The following is a 21,245-nucleotide window of genomic DNA, read 5'->3' on the forward strand; positions in this document are numbered from 1 at the left end:
GCTACATGCACTATCAGTTCTCTGCACTGCCCTATGGCTGATCTACTGCACCCAGGGTATTCACAAAGTGCCTATCTCCAGTCATTGCATTTTGCAGGCAAAGAAATATTCAAATATACCCATACCTGGACGATTGTCTAATTCAGGCAGAAAGCCAGGACATACTATTAAATCATCTGGCATTTGTAAAGAAACTGCTAACCTCACTGGGATACACCATAAACAAAAAGAAATCACACCTAGTACCCTGCCAACAAATTGTATTCTTGGGAGCAAGCTTGAATACAACATCCCAGATGGCCTACCTCACGCCAGAGAAACAAGTTTATTTGACAGCCTACTTCAAACTACTGGCCACAAAGACCCAGCTATCTGCAAGAAAAATACTTTAAGCCCTGGGGTTCATGGCCTCTTGCATTCTACTAATTCCATATGCAAGACTGCATATGAGGAATCTACAATTGTATCTAAAAAGCCTATGGTGTCAACATTCTCAGGATCTGGACTCAATGATTCTTATCATTCCTTGTATAAAGACAGAGTTCCTTTGGTGGGCAGAGGCCTGCCACCACAACAAGGGACTCTACCCCCTGCCGCCCAAACCCTAACAACAGACGCATCAGACTATGCATGGAGGGCTCACTTGACAGGTGCATTCAGGGCAAATGGAACCCGATTCAAATGAACCTGCATATCGATCAAAAAGAAATGTTAGCTGTACAGAATTCTCTGACAGCCTTCAAGAACCACATTCTTCCAGGACAATTATTGGTAAAGACGGACAACGCCACTGTTATGTGGTACATAAACAAGCATGGGGGAACCAACTCGTACCCTCTCTGCAGACTAGCCATGGCTCTGTGGAACACAGCCTTGAGCTACCAGGTGCACCTACAAGCTCAGTTCCTGCCAGGCAAGCTAAATACTCTGGCAGATGACCCAAGCAGAAATCTCATGGATCCACACGAGTGGAAACTGGAACCAAAGAACTTCAATAATTTGAGAAACAAATGGGGAGCCCAGAGACAGACCTATTTGCCTTCCCTCAGAAGTACCAATTGGACAAATTCTGCACAAGGACTCCCCACAGACAAACTTGGAAAGTGGATGCCCTGTCCTTCACCTAGGAAAGCCTCGACTCCCCCAAATGTCGGGTAGTCTGGTACATAAACAAACAAGGGGAACCAGGTCCCATCAACTATGCAGAGAGGCCATGAGAATTTGGTGTGGGCAGAGTCCACGGGTCGCTTTCTAATAGCAACGCATATCCCGGGTCATCCAACGCCATAGCCGACAAGCTGAGCAGAGCAATTCTGCTACCACACGAGTGGTCTCTGAAACAGTCAGTGGCTAAAAGGATTTTTTCGCGACATGGGGCCAGCCTTCTCATGCACCTGTTTGCGTCTCCAATGAACGCCAAATGCAGGAGCTACTTTGCCCTATTACCCCTCCAGGGAAGTCCCCAGGGACGCACTGGTTTACGACATTGCCCCGGACTCCTGCACGCATTTCCTCCATTTCCTCTGATACCAAATTTCTCCAGAAAGCCAGGAACCTTCACAGGACGATAATTCTCATTGCTCCATTCTGGCCTCGTCAAATTTGGTTTCCTCCTGAAAACTCACTGCATTCGGGGACCCTGGATTCTGGACCCAGAGCCGATCTGCTGACTCACCTGCCAGGGGTTCCCCATCCCACGCTCCTGTCACTCCATCTAGCAGCTTGGCTGCTCCAATTCTAACTTAGCCAGGTCTGATCTCTTGTCACCAGCAGTTCAGAATATATTAGTGGCTTCGCATAAGGCTTCCACTACTAAAACATATACTAGCAATGGAAACGGTTTGTATTCTGGGAATACACACCACGCTGATCCCTTTACAGCTCCTTTGAATAAGATTTTAGAGTTCTTGACAGACTTATTTCATCAGGGTGCTTCTCCTGCTACTCTAAGAGTTCAATTGGCTGCCATTTCAATTTCCATGTGGAAGAGTGTGGAGCTCCTATCATGGCTCACAGACTTTGTAAAGCCTCTAAAAGGAGTTTTTCATATTAGACCTCCAGTCAGATCTCCTACGCCACCTTGGAGTCTAAACTTGTTACTATCTAAATTAATGTTGCCCCTTTGAACCTGCCTCTTCTTGCCCATTAAAATTTTTGTCCTGGAAAACTCTCTTTCTGGTAGCCATTACTTCTGCTAGACCAGTGTCTGAACTTCAGGCTCTTTCCATCAAGCACCCTTATCTAATCTTTCACTCTGACAGAGTTTCTCTTCGTACCAATTCATCCTTCCTCCCTAAAGTGTGTTCTATTAACAACATTAATCAGTCCATTGAATTACCCACTTTCTTCAAAACCACTCCAACAAAATGGAGTATATGTTGCACAAATTGATGTTCACAGACAGCTAAGGTTTTATTTGATAGAACAAAAGATCACAGGAAAACAGATCAACTCTTTGTGGCTTTTGCTGATAGCAGGAAAGGACTTGCAGTTACCAAAAGAACTCTTTCAAAGTGGTTATCTGATTGTATAATCTATGTATACGATTCTGCAAATCAACCCTTCTAAACAAACCCAAGGGACATTCCACAAGATCAATATTCACGCCTTTGGCTCATGCAGCTCGCCACCTCTGGATGCTATTTGTGCGGCTGCTACCTGGTCTAAGCCACATACATTTATTTCTCATTATAAAGTAGATAAGGTTTCTAGGACAGAGCAACCTTTGGTTCCACTGTGCTCAAGAACGCCCTCCCGTGAGTTCCTCAGGATTTAGGAGCTAGGACGCTACCCATGTGTAAGAACAAACGGCGGATTGAACACTATCACATATAGAAGTATGTACTTACCATAACGCTCCATGTGGAGTGTTCATCTCGCCTTTGTTCTTACAGTCCCACCCTCCCACCCTTAGGAGGAACGTTCTTTGATGCCTGGCCAGAAGCATTTTACTACTGTCTTTATTCTCTGTACATAGTTGGTATACACATATACTTATATGTGTCTGTTATGTATGTATAGATGTATGGCATGAATGTACTGTTATGTAGATTGGTTTGCTTGCAAACTAGATCTGAGGTAAAGGCAGAGGGGAATTGTGGGTATTAGATTGTCTCGAGCTTCTTCTCGATGCAGAGCTTGCAAGAGGCCGGCACGGAGCCGAGGATCGGCTCCGAACCCATGTGTAAGAACAAAGGCGAGATGAACACTCCACATGGAACGTTATGGTAAGTACATAACTTCTATTTCTTTCTTTTATGTCGTCTATCCATTTATCATCTCTGTTATGTTCCACAGGATCTTCATAGATACTTCTCCAAAATGTATCTATTTCTTCTTTTTTTGACGGTCTTTCAATTCTTTTTACCTTGTTTCCCAATTCTCTCCAAAACTTTTTTGGGTCATCAATAAATTGCTTATTTTATACTTTTACTTTATATTTATCTGTGTATCTTCTAAGGTTTTCCATCTGTGCTGAAATTTTTTGTTTGTTTGTGAATAGTGTATGATCAATCCTGGTCTGTTCTAATACTGTGCATTGATTTTATCACATCTATCTTTCTTAGTATTTTTGTTGATCTATTCCTTCTTCGATAGTCTTCTAACAGTGAGACTTCTTGTCTTAATTGCTTCATAGATGTTCTTCATGTTTCACTGTTGCAGTCATTACATTTGGGTTATCTGCTTGCAGGTTGCCCTCAGTCGGCCTGATTATCAAAGTCTTGGGTCCTGTATCGGTTGCTGTCTCATCTTCCATGACGTCAGGTAGTCAGGAGTATAAAGCATGCATCCGATGCCATTACATCAGTCTTTCTTGCTGTGCGGTGCCCGAAGCAGAAGCAGTTTGCAAGTGCCGGTCAGCCAACTCCTGAAATTTTTGTTTTCGAGTTTCAGAACCGAAGTCTTCAGAAAAGCTAAGTACTCCATTGGGGGTCCTTTTTCTTCCTCTAAACCGATGTCAGTAAAAGTTAACAATTGTATTTCTTGTGGAAAGCAAATACGTCATAAAAATTTTAATTCGTACTGCATTCCTTGCTTAGGCCCAGACCACGATGTCCCTCGCTGTCGGTTTTGTGCCTTATTCAATCCCCGAATTATTCGTCATCAGTTCATTTTCAAATCAAACTATTTCAGTACTCGGTTCAATTATCCAGAAATGGCTTCGGTAAGCCATCCGACTACCGACATTCCGAAAAAACGTAAAGATAAAGGCAGAGACAGACCGCATAGGTCCATAGCTGCCGACAACGCTTCCGTTAAGCTAGTCGTCAGTTCACCGGTACTCAGTGAGGCGCTTTCCTAGCCCCTGATACCCGCTACTTCAGATTCGCAGGCCTCTACTGAGACCCATTCAGAGTCCGGTATGCCGCGAGATGCTTCTTCGACTATGGAACCTGTGAATGTCTCTACCTTGGATGGGTCCGGAGCTGCTGTGCAGGCACCGGTTTCTGAGGGTGTATTCAGGCCTACTGACTTGCATATCAAATCGATGCCATCTTCTTCTTCAAGGCCTAAAACTCGATCCACGCCTAGAAAACCGACACCCAGACTGCATGTTCAAGCCCATATGCCTAAAAAACAAATTATAAGAATGGCTGAAGACCTTATTACTCTAATCAGGGGAAGCCAACCTTCTCCCTCTAAGAGACCTAGAACTGATTTTCCCTCTGATTCTTCTGATTAGGATTCTGAAATTTCTGTTTCTTCTGATGACCAGCATTTGCCCTTATCTACCTATGAGTATTCTGATGCAGAGGACTCCATTCCCTCTCCTTCACCTCCAGAAGATTTCTCTTTTGGTGAAACTTTGCACACTCTTAGGGAGCATTACTCTGACTCCAAAAAGAGGCTTAGGGAATTCTTGCTCCTACCTCAACACAGGCCTTTAGCTATCCCTCCTGTACTGGACATTGTAGATGCCTTCTTGGAATCTAGCCTTGCCCAAGACACTTTACCTCCAGCTCCCAAGAAACCTGACAGGTATTACAGAGTACCCGACTCTCTCAAGTTCCTCTTTAAGAATCCTACTGTCGACCCAGAGACCATTTCACAGGGACCCAAAGGCATTAAGGCTACTACTGCCAAAAACCCTAGCCCCTCTGATAGAGATTCCAGGGCCCTGGACAGATTGGGTAAGAAGGTATACACTTCTGCTACTACTTTGGCCATTAGGGCCTTAAACTGCCAGTTTCATATGTTAAAGTATCAGCAGCATATTATTGGATATTATGTTGATTCCTGACTGTGCTGAAAATAAAGAATTACAGGATTTAATGCATTCTGCTGAACAAGTTGGTAAACATACTTTACAATGTGGTTTTGACTCCTTAGAGGCATCTTGCAGGGCTGCTGTCACTGGGTCTGTACTTAGAAGGCATGCTTGGATCAAGGAGCAAACTTTGCCAGATCATGTTAAAGCTAAATTACTGGATGCTCCCTTAAACAAAGACCGTCTGTTTGACAACATAGCAGAAGTAGTACTTAAAAAGATGGAGGAAAAAGCTAAATCTATGCAAACTGTTAAAGATTTCCTGCCAGTACAGCCTCCCAGATTTGGTAGGCACTGGCCTTCTAAGAATTGGTCCTTTCCTGTCTATTCCAGGCCTTCTCAGTCCAAACCCAGGACCAGCAGACCACCCAGGCTACAGTCTCAAGGTACTCACAGGCCTAAGCAGTGGGGGGCTCCCACTTCCAAAGCTGGAAGTAGTAGGACACCTCCCTATGGTAAACTGTCACAATGACTTAACCTTAAACCTTCCAAGCCCTGCTCAACTAACTGCTCCTTTAGGGGGGAAAAGATCACCCTGCATGCAAAAAACTGGGAACTCGTTACCCAAGACAAATGGGTTTTAAATATAGTTTCCCAAGGATACAGATTCCACTTCCAAAACTTAACAACCCCAAACGGTTGGCCAGACCTACCCCCAAATCAGTGGGCAGAGGCTCAACAGCAGGTTCTCTCTCTTCTAAGTATCAGGGCTATTCAACCTGTTCCAGAAGAGGAATGAGGACAAGGTTTTTACTCAAGACCTTTCCTGGTACCCAGAAAAGACAACTCCTGGCATCCTATCCTGGACCTATCTATCCAAACAACTCCTGGCATCCTATCCTGGACCTATCTATCCTAAACACCTTTTTGGTAATCCCAAAATTCAAAATGCTAACTCATCAGCTGCTTCCCATGCTGGGCAAAAATGCCTGGTTGGCAACATTGGATTTAAAGGAAGCTTACCTGCACATCCCTATAAGGGAATCTGGAAGAAAATACCTACGCTTCAGAGCAGGCTACATGCACTATCAGTTCTCTGCACTGCCCTATGGCTGATCTACTGCACCCAGGGTATTCACAAAGTGCCTATCTCCAGTCATTGCATTTTGCAGGCAAAGAAATATTCAAATATACCCATACCTGGACGATTGTCTAATTCAGGCAGAAAGCCAGGACATACTATTAAATCATCTGGCATTTGTAAAGAAACTGCTAACCTCACTGGGATACACCATAAACAAAAGAAATCACACCTAGTACCCTGCCAACAAATTGTATTCTTGGGAGCAAGCTTGAATACAACATCCCAGATGGCCTACCTCACGCCAGAGAAACAAGTTTATTTGACAGCCTACTTCAAACTACTGGCCACAAAGACCCAGCTATCTGCAAGAAAAATACTTTAAGCCCTGGGGTTCATGGCCTCTTGCATTCTACTAATTCCATATGCAAGACTGCATATGAGGAATCTACAATTGTATCTAAAAAGCCTATGGTGTCAACATTCTCAGGATCTGGACTCAATGATTCTTATCATTCCTTGTATAAAGACAGAGTTCCTTTGGTGGGCAGAGGCCTGCCACCACAACAAGGGACTCTACCCCCTGCCGCCCAAACCCTAACAACAGACGCATCAGACTATGCATGGAGGGCTCACTTGACAGGTGCATTCAGGGCAAATGGAACCCGATTCAAATGAACCTGCATATCGATCAAAAAGAAATGTTAGCTGTACAGAATTCTCTGACAGCCTTCAAGAACCACATTCTTCCAGGACAATTATTGGTAAAGACGGACAACGCCACTGTTATGTGGTACATAAACAAGCATGGGGGAACCAACTCGTACCCTCTCTGCAGACTAGCCATGGCTCTGTGGAACACAGCCTTGAGCTACCAGGTGCACCTACAAGCTCAGTTCCTGCCAGGCAAGCTAAATACTCTGGCAGATGACCCAAGCAGAAATCTCATGGATCCACACGAGTGGAAACTGGAACCAAAGAAATTCAACATTTTGAGAAACAAATGGGGGAGCCCAGAGACAGACCTATTTGCCTTCCCTCAGAAGTACCAATTGGACAAATTCTGCACAAGGACTCCCCACAGACAAACTTGGAAAGTGGATGCCCTGTCCTTCACCTAGGAAAGCCTCGCAGTTTATGCCTTTCCCCCTCTGCCTCTCCTCTCGAAAGTTCTACTAAAGATCAAACAGGACAAACCAAGTATAATACTCATTTGACCAGACTGGCCACGTCAACACTGGTGTACCCCCTCTTGTGCAGTATATCACTACTGGAACCAGGGCACCTACCTCAGACCCCTTCCTTGCTGTCCCAGCAGGAGGGCCAGATTCTGTACCCCCAACTTCAAACCCTGAACCGGGCAGCCTGGCTAATTACCTGAGTTCTGCTATACCATCCCTCAGCAAGCAAGTGCTGGATGCCATCCTGGAGGCAAGGAGGCCTAGTACTAGAAAATCCTATGCTGAAAAGTGGAAAAGATTCTGTTCCTGGAGCCGGACTCAGGGGTTTGGCACAACAGTGCCCAGTTTACTGCATATTCTTCAATACGTAACAGAGATGCTTCACAAGGGCCTTTCCTTCTCTTCTATTAAAATTCATGTGTCAGCCATTTCAGCACATTATGATACTGAGCCTCCCCTCTTCTCTCATCCCCTGCTGAAACAATTCCTCAGAGGGCCTAAAAATTTAAGACCACCCAGGAGAGCCCCCTACTCCAGCCTGGGACCTTAACATTGTATTGGAAAAGCTCACTCTACCTCTATTTGAGCCAGCTGCAACTGCAGAGTTGAAATTCCTTTCTTGGAAAACAGCCTTCCTTCTAGCCATCACTTCAGCAAGAAGGGTGTCTGAATTACAGGCCCTCATGACATTGGAGCCCTTCATCATCTTTCATGTGGACAGGGTGTCCCTCAGGACCAATCCTTCCTTTATGCCCAAGGTGGTATCCAGTGTGGCCGTTAATCAGTCCATTCATTTGCCACCCTTCTTTTCTAATCCACAGAACAAAGGAGAATGAATGCTGCACTCCTTGGACATGCACAGACAACTTAGATTTTATTTGGACAGGACTAAGCCTCTCAGGAAATCTGAACAGCTGCTAGTTGCCTTTGCTGCAGGGGCAGAGGGGAAGGCAATTTCAAAGCAAACCATTTCTAAGTGGATAGGCCATTGCATTCAATTCTGCTATAAGCATCATGGAAAAACCTACCCCACAGAGGATAAGATCCCATTCCACCAGGGCTGCAGCTACTTCTACAGCCTTTCTCAGAAGTGTTCCTACCAGGGACATCCTAGAAGCTGCTACCTGGAGTTCTGTACATACCTTCACCAAGCATTACCACTTGCCAATTTTTTCTAAATCCAGAGCTGGTTTCTCCCTTCCATAACTTTGTGAATCTACCCAAATGTAATGACTGCAACAGTGAAACATGAAGAACATAGTACAGTTGTATACACTTACCATAAATGTAGATGTTAGAGTGTATTCACTGTTGCAGTCCTGGTTACCCTCCCTCCAGCCCCCTGACTTCTATTGACTATACCTCGCTGCTTGTTTACTGTATTTAAGCTTTTTGGTGTATTTGCTTTTTGTTGGAGGTGTAACCTTGTATATAATTGCTTCCCATTATGGGGGCACCTGACATCTGGGGCAAGAAAATCTGATGTAATGGCGTCGGCTGCATGCTTTATACCCCTGAGTACCTGACGTCATGGAAGATGAGACAGCAACTGACACAAGACCCAAGACTTTGGTAATCAGGCTGACTGAGGGCTACCTGCAAGCAGATAACCGAAATGTAATGACTGCAACAGTGAATACACTCAAACATCTACATTTATAGTAAGTGTACACAACTGTACTTTTTCTCTATTCGATAATTTCATGATGGTATTCGATTTATCCCCTTCCGTGCTACCCTGTGTTTTTGTGGGAGAACTTTATCAGTTATTAATTTAGCAGCATAGTAATATATCCTGTTTACTTCTGTTATATCACATGGATCTCTATGGACAGACCTAATTATTGCATTCATTTGTTTTATCAGACTTCTGACTTTTGGGGTTTTATTGACCTTCTGCATTCTATTTCTCTCATGGATGTTAATATATCTATCCATGTATATTAAATCAAGCAACTCTTCTCTTATATCATTTTTCTTCCAAACTGAAGGCACATTCCTTGTTTTCCATTTTGTGTGGGCATTATATAGAAAGTTTTATAACATCTTCCTGTGGTACCTTCTCTTCAGTTTCATCCTGTGCCATCCGTTGCTCTGTCATATGGGAACTCACTGGCCTATCACTCTTCAACATTAACTGCATCAAAGTTTCCACAGTTTCCTGTTCCTTTCCTTGCTGTCTAGCTTCAAGTGAATGGTTATACTGGTTTCCTGTGGAAGGCTCCAAAATATCTTGATATGGTACCTGAGCAATTGCTTCCTGTTCCACTGGTTTCCCCTTAATTTGGATATCCATTGCTCTATCCTATTGTGCTTTCTGCATTCGATTTTCTACACTGAATCCTTCACTTTGCAGGGTATTCCATAACCTCAATATGATCTGTGTATATGTACAGATGCTTTGATAAATATGTGGTACCTCTGAGAAAATGAACTCTTAGACAACTGAAGTAGCTCTGTTCAGAGATTCCTTATTAGTAAATACATGCAGTGTAGTAACTCTGGAAATTATTATGTAAAAAATAAAGATTTCTTCTTCACCATGTGCTAGGATTGTTTAAAGGTATACTTTTCAGTTTATAGACTTGTGCCTTAAAATGAATTTCTTAATGTTTGTTAATATAAATTTGCTGTTACTGCTTGTGTTTTTAATGTTTCACTGATATTTTACATACTCTTAACTTTAAAAGTTCCAAAATTCTCTTTTTTTAAAATATAAAATAAATTATAACCTCACCCCTGCACCTGACCATCAGTTGCAACAAGCTCCTCTCCTTATTCACTAGGTCTATTGGACCCATCTTTGCTTCTCACAAGCTCAACACGACCCACATCCATGGTCGATGAGGAGATTGAGCATGCTTTTGCAGCATCCAATACCCAAAGGATATGATATGTACAACAATCACTGGACAACTGTAGACCTATCAATTTGATTCATCAGTTTATAGAGGATTGTATATTGTTCGTGATGTGGCCACTCATATCAGGTAAGAATTTGTCCAGAAATCAGTAGATGGCAGTCTAGGGCATGCCTACATTGTATAGAGCTAGAATGCTTTATTTGTCAGTATATTCGACAACTGTCATACCTTTGTTGCAGACCAAAAAGAGATTCCCCCACTGGCTGTGAGTTGTCAAGTGTGAAACACACAGTGGCTGAGTACTGGGGCCTGTTCAATACTAAGCTGTTTGTTGCCTTACTGCTTCTGGTTGGTCTATCTGTGTGCAATGCACAATTCCTATAGTCTAAAGGTTACCGCAGCAGTGAGGAAACCTACACAACTGTACTTTCTTTACCTGTCTGTTCTGAGACAAGGTAAACAAACCTACCTGGAAGAGCCCCAGGTGTAGTTCCCCTTTGTGAGTTTCTGTTCTGTTTCTACTTACCTTGTCTTCTGTGTTTTAGCCTGATGGAATGTATGAAGCTTGAAGACTCAAAATCAGATGAGTTGATACCTCCCAGGCTATCATAGCAAGTCTTCTAAGAGGCTAGGATATTTTATTCTCCAAATTGTTTATGTACCACGTCACTGTGTCTTTCATGAAAACTTGCAGAGATCTTAGACCAGAGATGATTGAGGGCTTTCACAACATTTAAAAAACTCATCATCATTTTGACATTTATATGCTTTTATCTGTCCTGTTTGATGTTCTTCATAAGGGTCAGTGCCGCAGTAGCTTATGCTACATGGGTGGTTGTTGTACAGGTTGCAACAGCTGGCCAGTTGACAAATATTTCAGAGCACCTTCCATGCTCCCAAACCTTGAATTAGGTTTGAGCATCAAGATCTTGAGAGCTTTCATGCCACAGAACAGTGTGCTCATATGTGGAATATCAAGATTTGACAGTTGTATAATGCTGTTCCATTGCTGAGCAAATAAGCTTTATTCAGGTTTCACTGAGGGGGGAAAAAAATCCCACTTTATCTTTTACGACAGAAACCATATATGTGAAGTTGTCCTCTCTTTTCTTCATTCTGTACTGATGGGTTTGGATCTGATCCTCTGTTCTGACTTGGCGATTTACTATAGCACGAGGTCTTCAACCAGCTCGTGACTCACTCCCTATCCCATGATGCACTGGTGCCTTCCTCAGATCTCATTTGTCACTGAAACAGAGCGATTCTTCCAGCTCTGGCTAAGTGGAAAACATTTTTTTCTTATATTCCTCTAGTTTATACTCTTAGTGTATCTTAATAGCTTAGTTAGTTAATATTAATACACATTTATTAGGTAGTGTGTTTAAATACTTTATTAGTGAGTGTTGTTTAACTTCTGGCTGCTTTTTATTTAGGCCTAAATAGTTCCCTATCCAGTTTTTACAGTAGTTTAGTCAAATACATTTTACTATTTGCCTTTTAGAGTGCTTAGCAAGTACTTTAAATAAATAGGAGACTGTAGATAAGTTTTTCTGTGTGCAACTGCATAGTTTGCTTTAAGCAGTCATAGCTTTATATTTTAGAGGTGTGTCTTTTCTATAGTTCCTGTGTGATTGTTGGTTACCTTTTTCCTTTCTAATATATCACTTGATTAGAATTGTTGTTGCATGGCAGTTATCCTTTGAAATTATATATTTCCCTATCAGACTAACTTGTTTAAATTAGAGAGTTGCAGGTCCAGTCTTCCTTTGATTACTTGGTTGTTGTAGCTTGTACAATGTTTAAACAAGGTAAAGAAGTTAAACCTTCGGGTTTCAAGAAATACCCTAAGTGCAGTCAAAAAATGTTCATCACCGATGGGCACACTGAATGTATTTACTGTCTGGGGCGGTTCATTTACAGGAGTCATGTGCAATTTGCCACTCCTTTAGCTCCAGGGTTCTTCATGAGAGGAAGAACAAGCTAATCTTAAGAGGACTGGTGAAATCTTCTTTTACAGAGGCATTGGAACAGGGTCAAAATCCTCCAAAGAAGTCCATTTCTCCTACACAAAAATCGTACAAGACTACCACAACTTCAAAAATGTCATCCCCTACTGCTTCAGAGGGTTCAGAGCCATTGAAAAGGTCTGGGAAGATGTCTCCGACAATGTCCAAATCTGTTGGGTCCAAGAGACTTTTTCCTTTCTAATATATCACTTGCTTCGGAGCTGCTGGTTTTCCAAGTGAGGAGCCGGTCCCCTGCTGTGGAGCCGGTATCTACTACATTGAGGTCACCTTTTTTTTACAGACCATAGAATCCCCAGCTCCCTCCTCTCGATCCTCTAAAAGCCTTTGTGATGATGATGTGTCTCACGTGTTGCAGAGACTTTTAAGGACACTGGTGCTGGCAAAACTTTTGTCAGAACCATCCCAGAAGGATTCGGCACCGACTACACCTATCCCAACAACATCAATTCCTCCTCTGACCCAAGTTGTGGTTTCGGAGCCAGAATGTACAGAACTGATAGGGCTGGAACCATTGGAGCTGAGACCTGTTCCAGGATCTTCGGCTCCTACTGCCCCAACTACCTCGGCACCGTTTGAGAGGTCTAGGAGCCAACACTTCCTGGCCTGGTCCGGGGAGGGGAGTTGGAATGATTTTTCTTCTGATCCAATCTTGCCTCTTGGGACCTCGGCTCAGGTAACTTCGGCTCCTACCTCTGCTTCGGAGGCGGCCACCATGGGGCCGGGGGACCTTCCAGTTCTTTGGAACCGGGGGTTTCCTTGGGTCATTGGCGGGGGGGGCTTTTGAAGCTATGAAGAGAGCACTGTCTCCGCGGACAGCCACACTCTCAGGTCAAGTCATTCCTCCCCCAAAGGCACCAGTGTCTGTCTTGGCATTACCAGCTCCACTCAGACGTAGAGACCCAGAGCCCCAGGTTGCCCTTATGGGCGAACCCTTCTCTTCTGAAACCTGTCTGTAATGTCCTCCCGAAGAGATCCCTCAGAAAAGATTATGCAAGAGGAAGCATTTGGACTCCCTGCAGGAGTCAGTCATGTCTGACACAGACCTTGATGACTCAGAAGGGTCCCCATGGTCGCCCTCTGAAGATGTCTCCTTTGCAGACATCTTAGAGATCCTTAAACAAAGAGGTGGCTGGAAGCCCATCACCCATTCTCATGAGGAGTCTGTTTACCTGAAGGCTTTTGGGTCTCACCCTTCTGCCACTTGGTTGTCTCCACCTTTCAGAGAACTCATGGAACTGGTTTGTCAAAAGGCATGGGAGTCTCCAGATACAGTGGAACCTGTCCCTAGGAGGCCAAATAAATTTATTACTTCTCCAGAAGACAAAACTTTTTTGACAAAAGGGGCCCTGGTAGATGCTATGGTGGTGGTGGTGGCAGCCACCAAAAAGGAGTTGTCTTAGATGTCCACGTCTGTCCATCCTCTGAACAAAGACTCGTGCATGATGGACAGATATGGAAAGTGCATGTTCTCTTCAGCAACCTTTACACTTAGGTCCCTGAATTATCTTACTCATTTCACGAGGCTACATAAAGATCTCCTAAAGGAGCTTGGAGATGCTCTCCAGAATTCAGTAGCTGCAGATGCTGCAGATAAGGTGTCCTCCCAACTCTCCAGCCTTAATTCAGTAGTGAACTCATCTATGAGGCTCATTTCTTATGCAGCCGATAGAGCGAGTAGATCAGTGGGTTTCGGAATCGCTGTTAGGTAACATTTCTGGATGCACTTGTGTAACTTTGTGGAACCCTTCAGGTCATCCTTTATTAACACCCCTTTCAATGGCTCATTCCTTTTTGGGCAAAATCAAAGAAACACTAACTAGGTGTGAACAGGAAGGCAAGAGTCTCTCTGCTGTCAGAGTCCATTTTGCCACACCTTCTAGACCCTATCCTAAGAGTCAAAAGGGAGGGAAAATGTGGTTTCAAAAATCCCAAAGAGCCTTTCCAGACACATGTGGTGAACCTTCCTTCAGAGGCAGAGGAGGAGATAATAATGGAAGACATCAGCCACATGGCAAATCCAGGGTGACAGAGAATCTTTCTTGGGTAAACCCTTTCAGCATTCCTAAAAGGAGGCCCATCTGTCCCTCTCTGGAGGCAATCGGGGGTCACTTATCTTTGTTCCCAGCCCCACTAATGAGAAGGATTCCTGACATTCCACCCAGTCACAGGAAACAAGCAGCTGTAGAAATTCAGAAGTTGCTAGAAAAAAGTCATCCAACCTGTCTCCACAGACAAGATAGGATCCAGAACATACACAAGGTTCTTTTTAGTTCCAAAGAATACGGGACCAGAGACCCATTTTGGACCTCCGCAAACTGAACAAATCTGTAAAAAAGACTAAGTTCCAGATGGTTACACTGGAGTCGATTCTCCCTTTTCTGGGAAAAGGCCATTGATGTGCTATATAGACCTCCAGGATGTGTACTACCATATAAAAATGGACAGACCATCCAGGAGTCATCTGCACTTTCAACTGGGAGCCAGTCACTACCGATTCCGAGCTCTGCCCTTTGGTCCCACTACAGCCCCCAGAGTGTTCACCAATGGCAGTGGTTACGGCTCACCTGAGGCGTTTAGGATTCTGGGTGTTTCCATATCTAGACGACTGGCTCGTAACTGCCAACACCAAGCATCCACTTACACAAACGAGAGTCACCACTTTGAATCTCTGTGCTCATTTAGGGATTATGATAAACTATGAAAAATCTGCCTTATTGCCATCGCAACATATAGTTTTTATAGGCACAGATTTAGATGCTTCTCCACTGATGGTAAAACTTCCACCAGAAAGGATATACACCCTTTAAGCACAGGTTATGGACCTCCTTTTAAAAAAAAAGACTCAAGCAAAGACAATTCTCAAAATATTGGGCACAGTGGCAGCAGCTATCAATGTAATTCCCCTAGCTCAGATGCACATGGGGATCTTACAATGACTCCTGTTTGCCCAATGGTCCATGCAGGAACTTCTAATGTCATATCAGATAATGCTAACAGAATCTTGCAGGAAAGACCTACGTTGGTGGCTACCTTCAGACCAAGTGACCTTAGGTCACCCTTTATTCTCCCATCCCCACTAGCCACAGTGACCACGGATGCCTCCCAGATAGGGTGGGGGGGCATTATCTGGGAAGAACAACCCAAGGCACGTGGCAGGATCACAAGGCCCATTTGCATATCAGTGTCTTAGAGGTGAGAGTGGTGCTTCTGGCATTCCAGGCATTCCAAGACTTTCTTCCACTAGGAACAATTGCAGTCCATTCAGACATGTCATTTGTTTGGTATATAAACAAACAAGGAGGAACCAAATCTTACCCCCCTTTGTCTAGAGGCCCTGAGAGTATAGCAGTGGGCTACTTCGTCCCAACGCTTTCTGATAGCAATGCACATCCTGGGAAAATCCAATGTGATCCAACTGGTAAAAGGAAATGACAGAACAGGATATATCCACAACACTCGAAGCCAGTAAAAAACAGATACTCTTTATTGGAATCCACACGGGTTTAGCGCTTTCATCTGTCTAAAACGCAGATTTCATCAGAACATGGCAAATCCAGGGTGACAGAGAATCTTTCTTGGGTAAACCCTTTCAGCATTCCTAAAAGGAGGCCCATCTGTCCCTCTCTGGAGGCAATCGGGGGTCACTTATCTTTGTTCCCAGCCCCACTAATGAGAAGGATTCCTGACATTCCACCCAGTCACAGGAAACAAGCAGCTGTAGAAATTCAGAAGTTGCTAGAAAAAAGTCATCCAACCTGTCTCCACAGACAAGATAGGATCCAGAACATACACAAGGTTCTTTTTAGTTCCAAAGAATACGGGACCAGAGACCCATTTTGGACCTCCGCAAACTGAACAAATCTGTAAAAAAGACTAAGTTCCAGATGGTTACACTGGAGTCGATTCTCCCTTTTCTGGGAAAAGACCATTGATGTGCTATATAGACCTCCAGGATGTGTACTACCATATAAAAATGGACAGACCATCCAGGAGTCATCTGCACTTTCAACTGGGAGCCAGTCACTACCGATTCCGAGCTCTGCCCTTTGGTCCCACTACAGCCCCCAGAGTGTTCACCAATGGCAGTGGTTACGGCTCACCTGAGGCGTTTAGGATTCTGGGTGTTTCCATATCTAGACGACTGGCTCGTAACTGCCAACACCAAGCATCCACTTACACAAACGAGAGTCACCACTTTGAATCTCTGTGCTCATTTAGGGATTATGATAAACTATGAAAAATCTGCCTTATTGCCATCGCAACATATCGTTTTTATAGGCACAGATTTAGATGCTTCTCCACTGATGGTAAAACTTCCACCAGAAAGGATATACACCCTTTAAGCACAGGTTATGGACCTCCTTTTAAAAAAAAAGACTCAAGCAAAGACAATTCTCAAAATATTGGGCACAGTGGCAGCAGCTATCAATGTAATTCCCCTAGCTCAGATGCACATGGGGATCTTACAATGACTCCTGTTTGCCCAATGGTCCATGCAGGAACTTCTAATGTCATATCAGATAATGCTAACAGAATCTTGCAGGAAAGACCTACGTTGGTGGCTACCTTCAGACCAAGTGACCTTAGGTCGACCCTTTATTCTCCCATCCCCACTAGCCACAGTGACCACGGATGCCTCCCAGATAGGGTGGGGGGGCATTATCTGGGAAGAACAACCCAAGGCACGTGGCAGGATCACAAGGCCCATTTGCATATCAGTGTCTTAGAGGTGAGAGTGGTGCTTCTGGCATTCCAGGCATTCCAAGACTTTCTTCCACTAGGAACAATTGCAGTCCATTCAGACATGTCATTTGTTTGGTATATAAACAAACAAGGAGGAACCAAATCTTACCCCCCTTTGTCTAGAGGCCCTGAGAGTATAGCAGTGGGCTACTTCGTCCCAACGCTTTCTGATAGCAATGCACATCCTGGGAAAATCCAATGTGATAGCAGAGCAATTCTGATGCCTCACGAGTGGTCCCTGAAACAAGAAGTAGCGGAAATGATTTTCTGAAAATGGGACCAGCCTTGTTGCGACCGGTTTGCCACGTCCATGAATGCAAAATGCAGCAGCTACTTTGCACTAATCCCACCTCCAGGGGAACCCCCGAGAGATGCACTTGTACAAGATTGGCCCCTGGGTCTCCTCTATGTTTCCCCCCTTTTTCATTGATTCCCAAAGTTCTTCAGAAAGCCAGTTCATTGTGAAGGACCTTAATTCTAATAGCACCTTACTGGCCTTGTCAAATCTGGTTCCCCTTCCTATGGCCTCATCATCAGGAAGAGCCTTTGATTCTGGACCCAGTACAAGATCTTCTGATCCATTTGTCTGGGGGCTCTTCACCCTTCTCTTCAGACCCTCAAATTGACAGCTTGGCTGCTCCATTTTCAACTATAGCCAGGCTACACAACCTTTCATCTGCAGCATAACATATCCTGATTTCTTCTCAAAAGTCATCTGTGAGAAGATTATATCTCAACAAATGGAAAAGATTTTCTATCGGGGTATTAGAGAATCATATTGACCCTTATTCAGCACCTGTTTCTTTCATCCTGGAGTTCTTGATGAAGCTTTTTAATGAGGGAGCGGCTGCAGCTACTATTCAGGTACAATTAGCAGCAGTCTCAAATTTTCATTTTGGGAATGAAGAACCAAATATTATGTCCCACAGACTTTCATAGGCTTTTCTGAGAGTCACTAATCTTTTGAGACCAGCTATTAAATCTTCACTGCCACCATGGAATCTGAATTTTGTATTATCCCGAATAATTCTTCCCCCTTTTGAACCTGCATCATCATGTGACTTGAAGTTCTTGACGTGGAAGACTATTTTCTTAGTTACTATCACCTCAGCAAGGAGGGGGTTACAAACATTATCTATCAAACCTCCATATATGTTGTTCCATAATGACAGAGTGTCACTTTCGGTAAAAAGGACGGGTTTGTCCAAAGTTTTTTCAGAATTCCCCTTGAATCAGTCCATTGACTTACCATTTTTTTCCCCAAGTATGGCAATAAGGCAAACTATAGGTAACACCAACTTGATGTTCATAGGCAGTTACGCTTCTATCTACACAGAACAAAAGACTTCAGGCAGTCAGATCAACTATTTGTTTTTTTCAGACTGCAAAAAAGGTGCGCTTGTAGCAAAGACTACTCTATCCTGGTGGTTGTCAGAATGCATTTCGTTCACTTATCAATCAGTAAATAAACAGCTGCCAGATAAAATTAAAGCTCATTCTACTAGAGCTGTCTCCACATCTTCTAAATTTCGTGCAAAATTGCCAGTAGTGGACAAGGCCTTAAACCTTTGTAGATGTGGCCTCCAGGGACATGGCCTCCTTTGGGTCCACTGTACTGAATAATATACTCACGTGAGCCACCCAGAAAAGATGGTGCTAGAGACACTGTCCCATCAGTACAGAATGAAGGTGAGATAGGACAACTTCACATAAAGAAGTTATGTACCTACCATAACATTCCATGTGAGTTGTCCATCTCGCCTTCATTCTTACGTCACCCCTCCAACCCCCAACGTTGGATCCAGATGTTACTGTTTGCCATCTTTTGGGCTTTGACCCTCTTCTGACTCCATTAATAATAGGGAGTGATGTGAACATTAGTATATTAATAAACAAGATCTGAGGAAGACACCAGTGCATTGTGGGATAGGGAGTGAGCCACGAGCTGGTTGAAGACCTCGAGCTATAGTAAATGGCCGAGTGTTCTGAACCCATCCGTACAGAATGAAGGCGAGATGGACAACTCACAATGAATGCTATGGTAGGTACATAACTTTTTTTTTGTAAAACATATTTATTTAATCTAGAAGAAAATGTTTTTAATGGCTGTCGTGTGACGTTTGTACACTTTCAAACAGGAGCATTGCTTTTTTACTTCTATGTTATAAGGTTGTTACAAGTAAATTTAAACTAACTTTTCTGTGTCAAAGTTGTGTTATTTTACTTTTCGTGGCCAGGGTAAATGTTCCAAAAGCTTTTACTGTGTTTTAATTGGAAAAACATTACTTTTTTACAGATTTCCTGTTTTACTGACTATTGTTGCTCACCTTCCCCAAGAATCACGTACCATTCTTTGGCTTAAACATGAAATAACCTACCGGTTCCTTGGTTCTGCCTTTTTTCAGCTACAGCATGAAAGGGATTGTTAAGCAGCCTTTGCCACAGCAGGCTGATAAAATGCCTTTGCTGCAGGTGTGAGACTCTGCTATGGAAAAGCTGGTTCAATGGACCACTCATCTTTTTTCCTACTCCCTGCAGCCACCATGGTCAAAAAAATAGACACATCCTCTGCTGATTTTAAGTGCTCTTGGAGGGCAAGGGAGAGTGACTCTTGTCAGTCTTGGTAGAAGTGTCAGGGAATGTCACTGTGCTTAGCCAGAAAGCTGTGCCCTCCCTTTGGAAGTTTTTGCAGGTAAAAGTGTGTCTGTTTCTTCAGATTTTCCTGTCAAAAAGAAACAAAAACTTAACCATATGTCTTCTCTTGTTTCAGTTACCCAGCACAGGAATAATTTATTGGGCTTCGCTCAAGGTTTAGTGAAGGCTCCTCACCCTTCTTTTATGGCGTTTCTTGTAAAAGTAAAATGGAGTCTTCATTTACTGAAGAGATTCAAAAGTCTGAATCTCAAAATGATTCTGGAAGTATATATGTATTCTCACCACAGAAATCTTATTCAGATTCTGAGGAGACTGCAGCTTCAGCCAGCACTTTTAAAGGATTCTCTTTTTCTGAAACTGTTTCTAGAATGAATCAATTATTTCAGTGGAGGACAGTGATGTTTCTCTGCCCCTTGGGAAGTAGTATGATTTGTTACTGCAGTTTCCAGAACATTCTCCTGTTGTTCTTGCTATGACTGCTTTAGATGATGTTTTTGTTACAGCCTGTAATTTCCCCTGACAGCCAGACTGCTGCCCACAAGAAAACAGACTTGCTAAAGTGCCTCAGTTTTTTAAATTTATATACACTCATCCCAGATCTGACCCAACATCTGTTGCTGTAGTCAACGCAGCTGCTTCTAAGCATATTGTCAATACCAATACATGTCCTAAAAAAGTGTACTCTTCTGCAATGCTATTTTTAGAATTCTCATCTGTCAAGGTCATATGTTAAAGTTCATGCTATTATATTTTGAGAATACAAAGAATATTATGGTATCCGTTTCCTGTTCTAGGGGTTAAAAAAATCTTTGTGTAACCTAGTTGGTTCTGTGTTTCAAGTGGCTACACATTGTTTGAAATATTCTAAATACTGCTGATGCCACTTCTAAGGCTGCTGCCACTAGAACTGTTATGAGGAGGTTTGCTTGGTTGCAACTGAAATTTTGGATTCTCTCTCAGTGAGCTAGTTTCTTGGATCATCTACTTCAAAGGTCCTTAAAAAGTGTGATGACGCCTGAGCTGGTTTAAGGAATCTCTCAGATTTTTTAGTCTGCCTTCTCCAAGTTTGTCAAAAGGTTTAATGCTACCTCTACAACCTTTTTCAAAAAGCAAAGTAAACAACCACAACAAGCTGCTAGTAAGCAAACATTTAAAGGCAATGGCAAGGAGAGTCCAAAATGAAAGGTGGAACCTCCCTGCTACCCACCAGAACAAAGGGTAGACTAAGAAGTGTGAATTCTGACTCTGCAAACCTCCCCTTCTCCTTCCACCCTTGCAAACCTTTATTTCTTCCAGAAAGTCTGAACCTCCATTTTCTTTACCAATATACAGTTTCAGAAGTAATTCATCAAGTTTGCCTACTGCAGTGGGAGTCTTTCTCTCTTTTTTGAGATATTCCCCTCCATACAGTTTTCTTATTTTCCCTTCTGTCATTCACCATCTAAGCTCTGAGAAAGGGAGTGCTAGAAAAATAATAGTAAATGT

At 43.3% G+C, this 21,245-nt stretch overlaps 1 protein-coding gene across 3 annotated transcripts in view; it reads left to right on the forward strand.

Annotated features, from left to right (window-relative positions):
* CEP126 (centrosomal protein 126) overlaps nucleotides 1-21,245 on the forward strand; it is a 1,197,756-nt gene that overhangs the window by 251,285 nt on the left and 925,226 nt on the right. Inside the window, exon 2 of one of the 3 annotated variants that reach the window (XM_044070979.1) lies at nucleotides 10,258-10,461. The exons of the other annotated variants lie outside the window; for them this stretch is intronic. The gene's annotated coding sequence lies outside the window, so the exon portion shown is untranslated. The remainder of the gene's footprint in view (nucleotides 1-10,257; nucleotides 10,462-21,245) is intronic. 3 annotated transcript variants of the gene reach the window in all.

Source organism: Protopterus annectens, chromosome 5.part0 (assembly GCF_019279795.1).
Source record: "Protopterus annectens isolate FY-2018-M chromosome 5.part0, PAN1.0, whole genome shotgun sequence".
Taxonomy (NCBI): Eukaryota; Metazoa; Chordata; order Ceratodontiformes; family Protopteridae; genus Protopterus; species Protopterus annectens.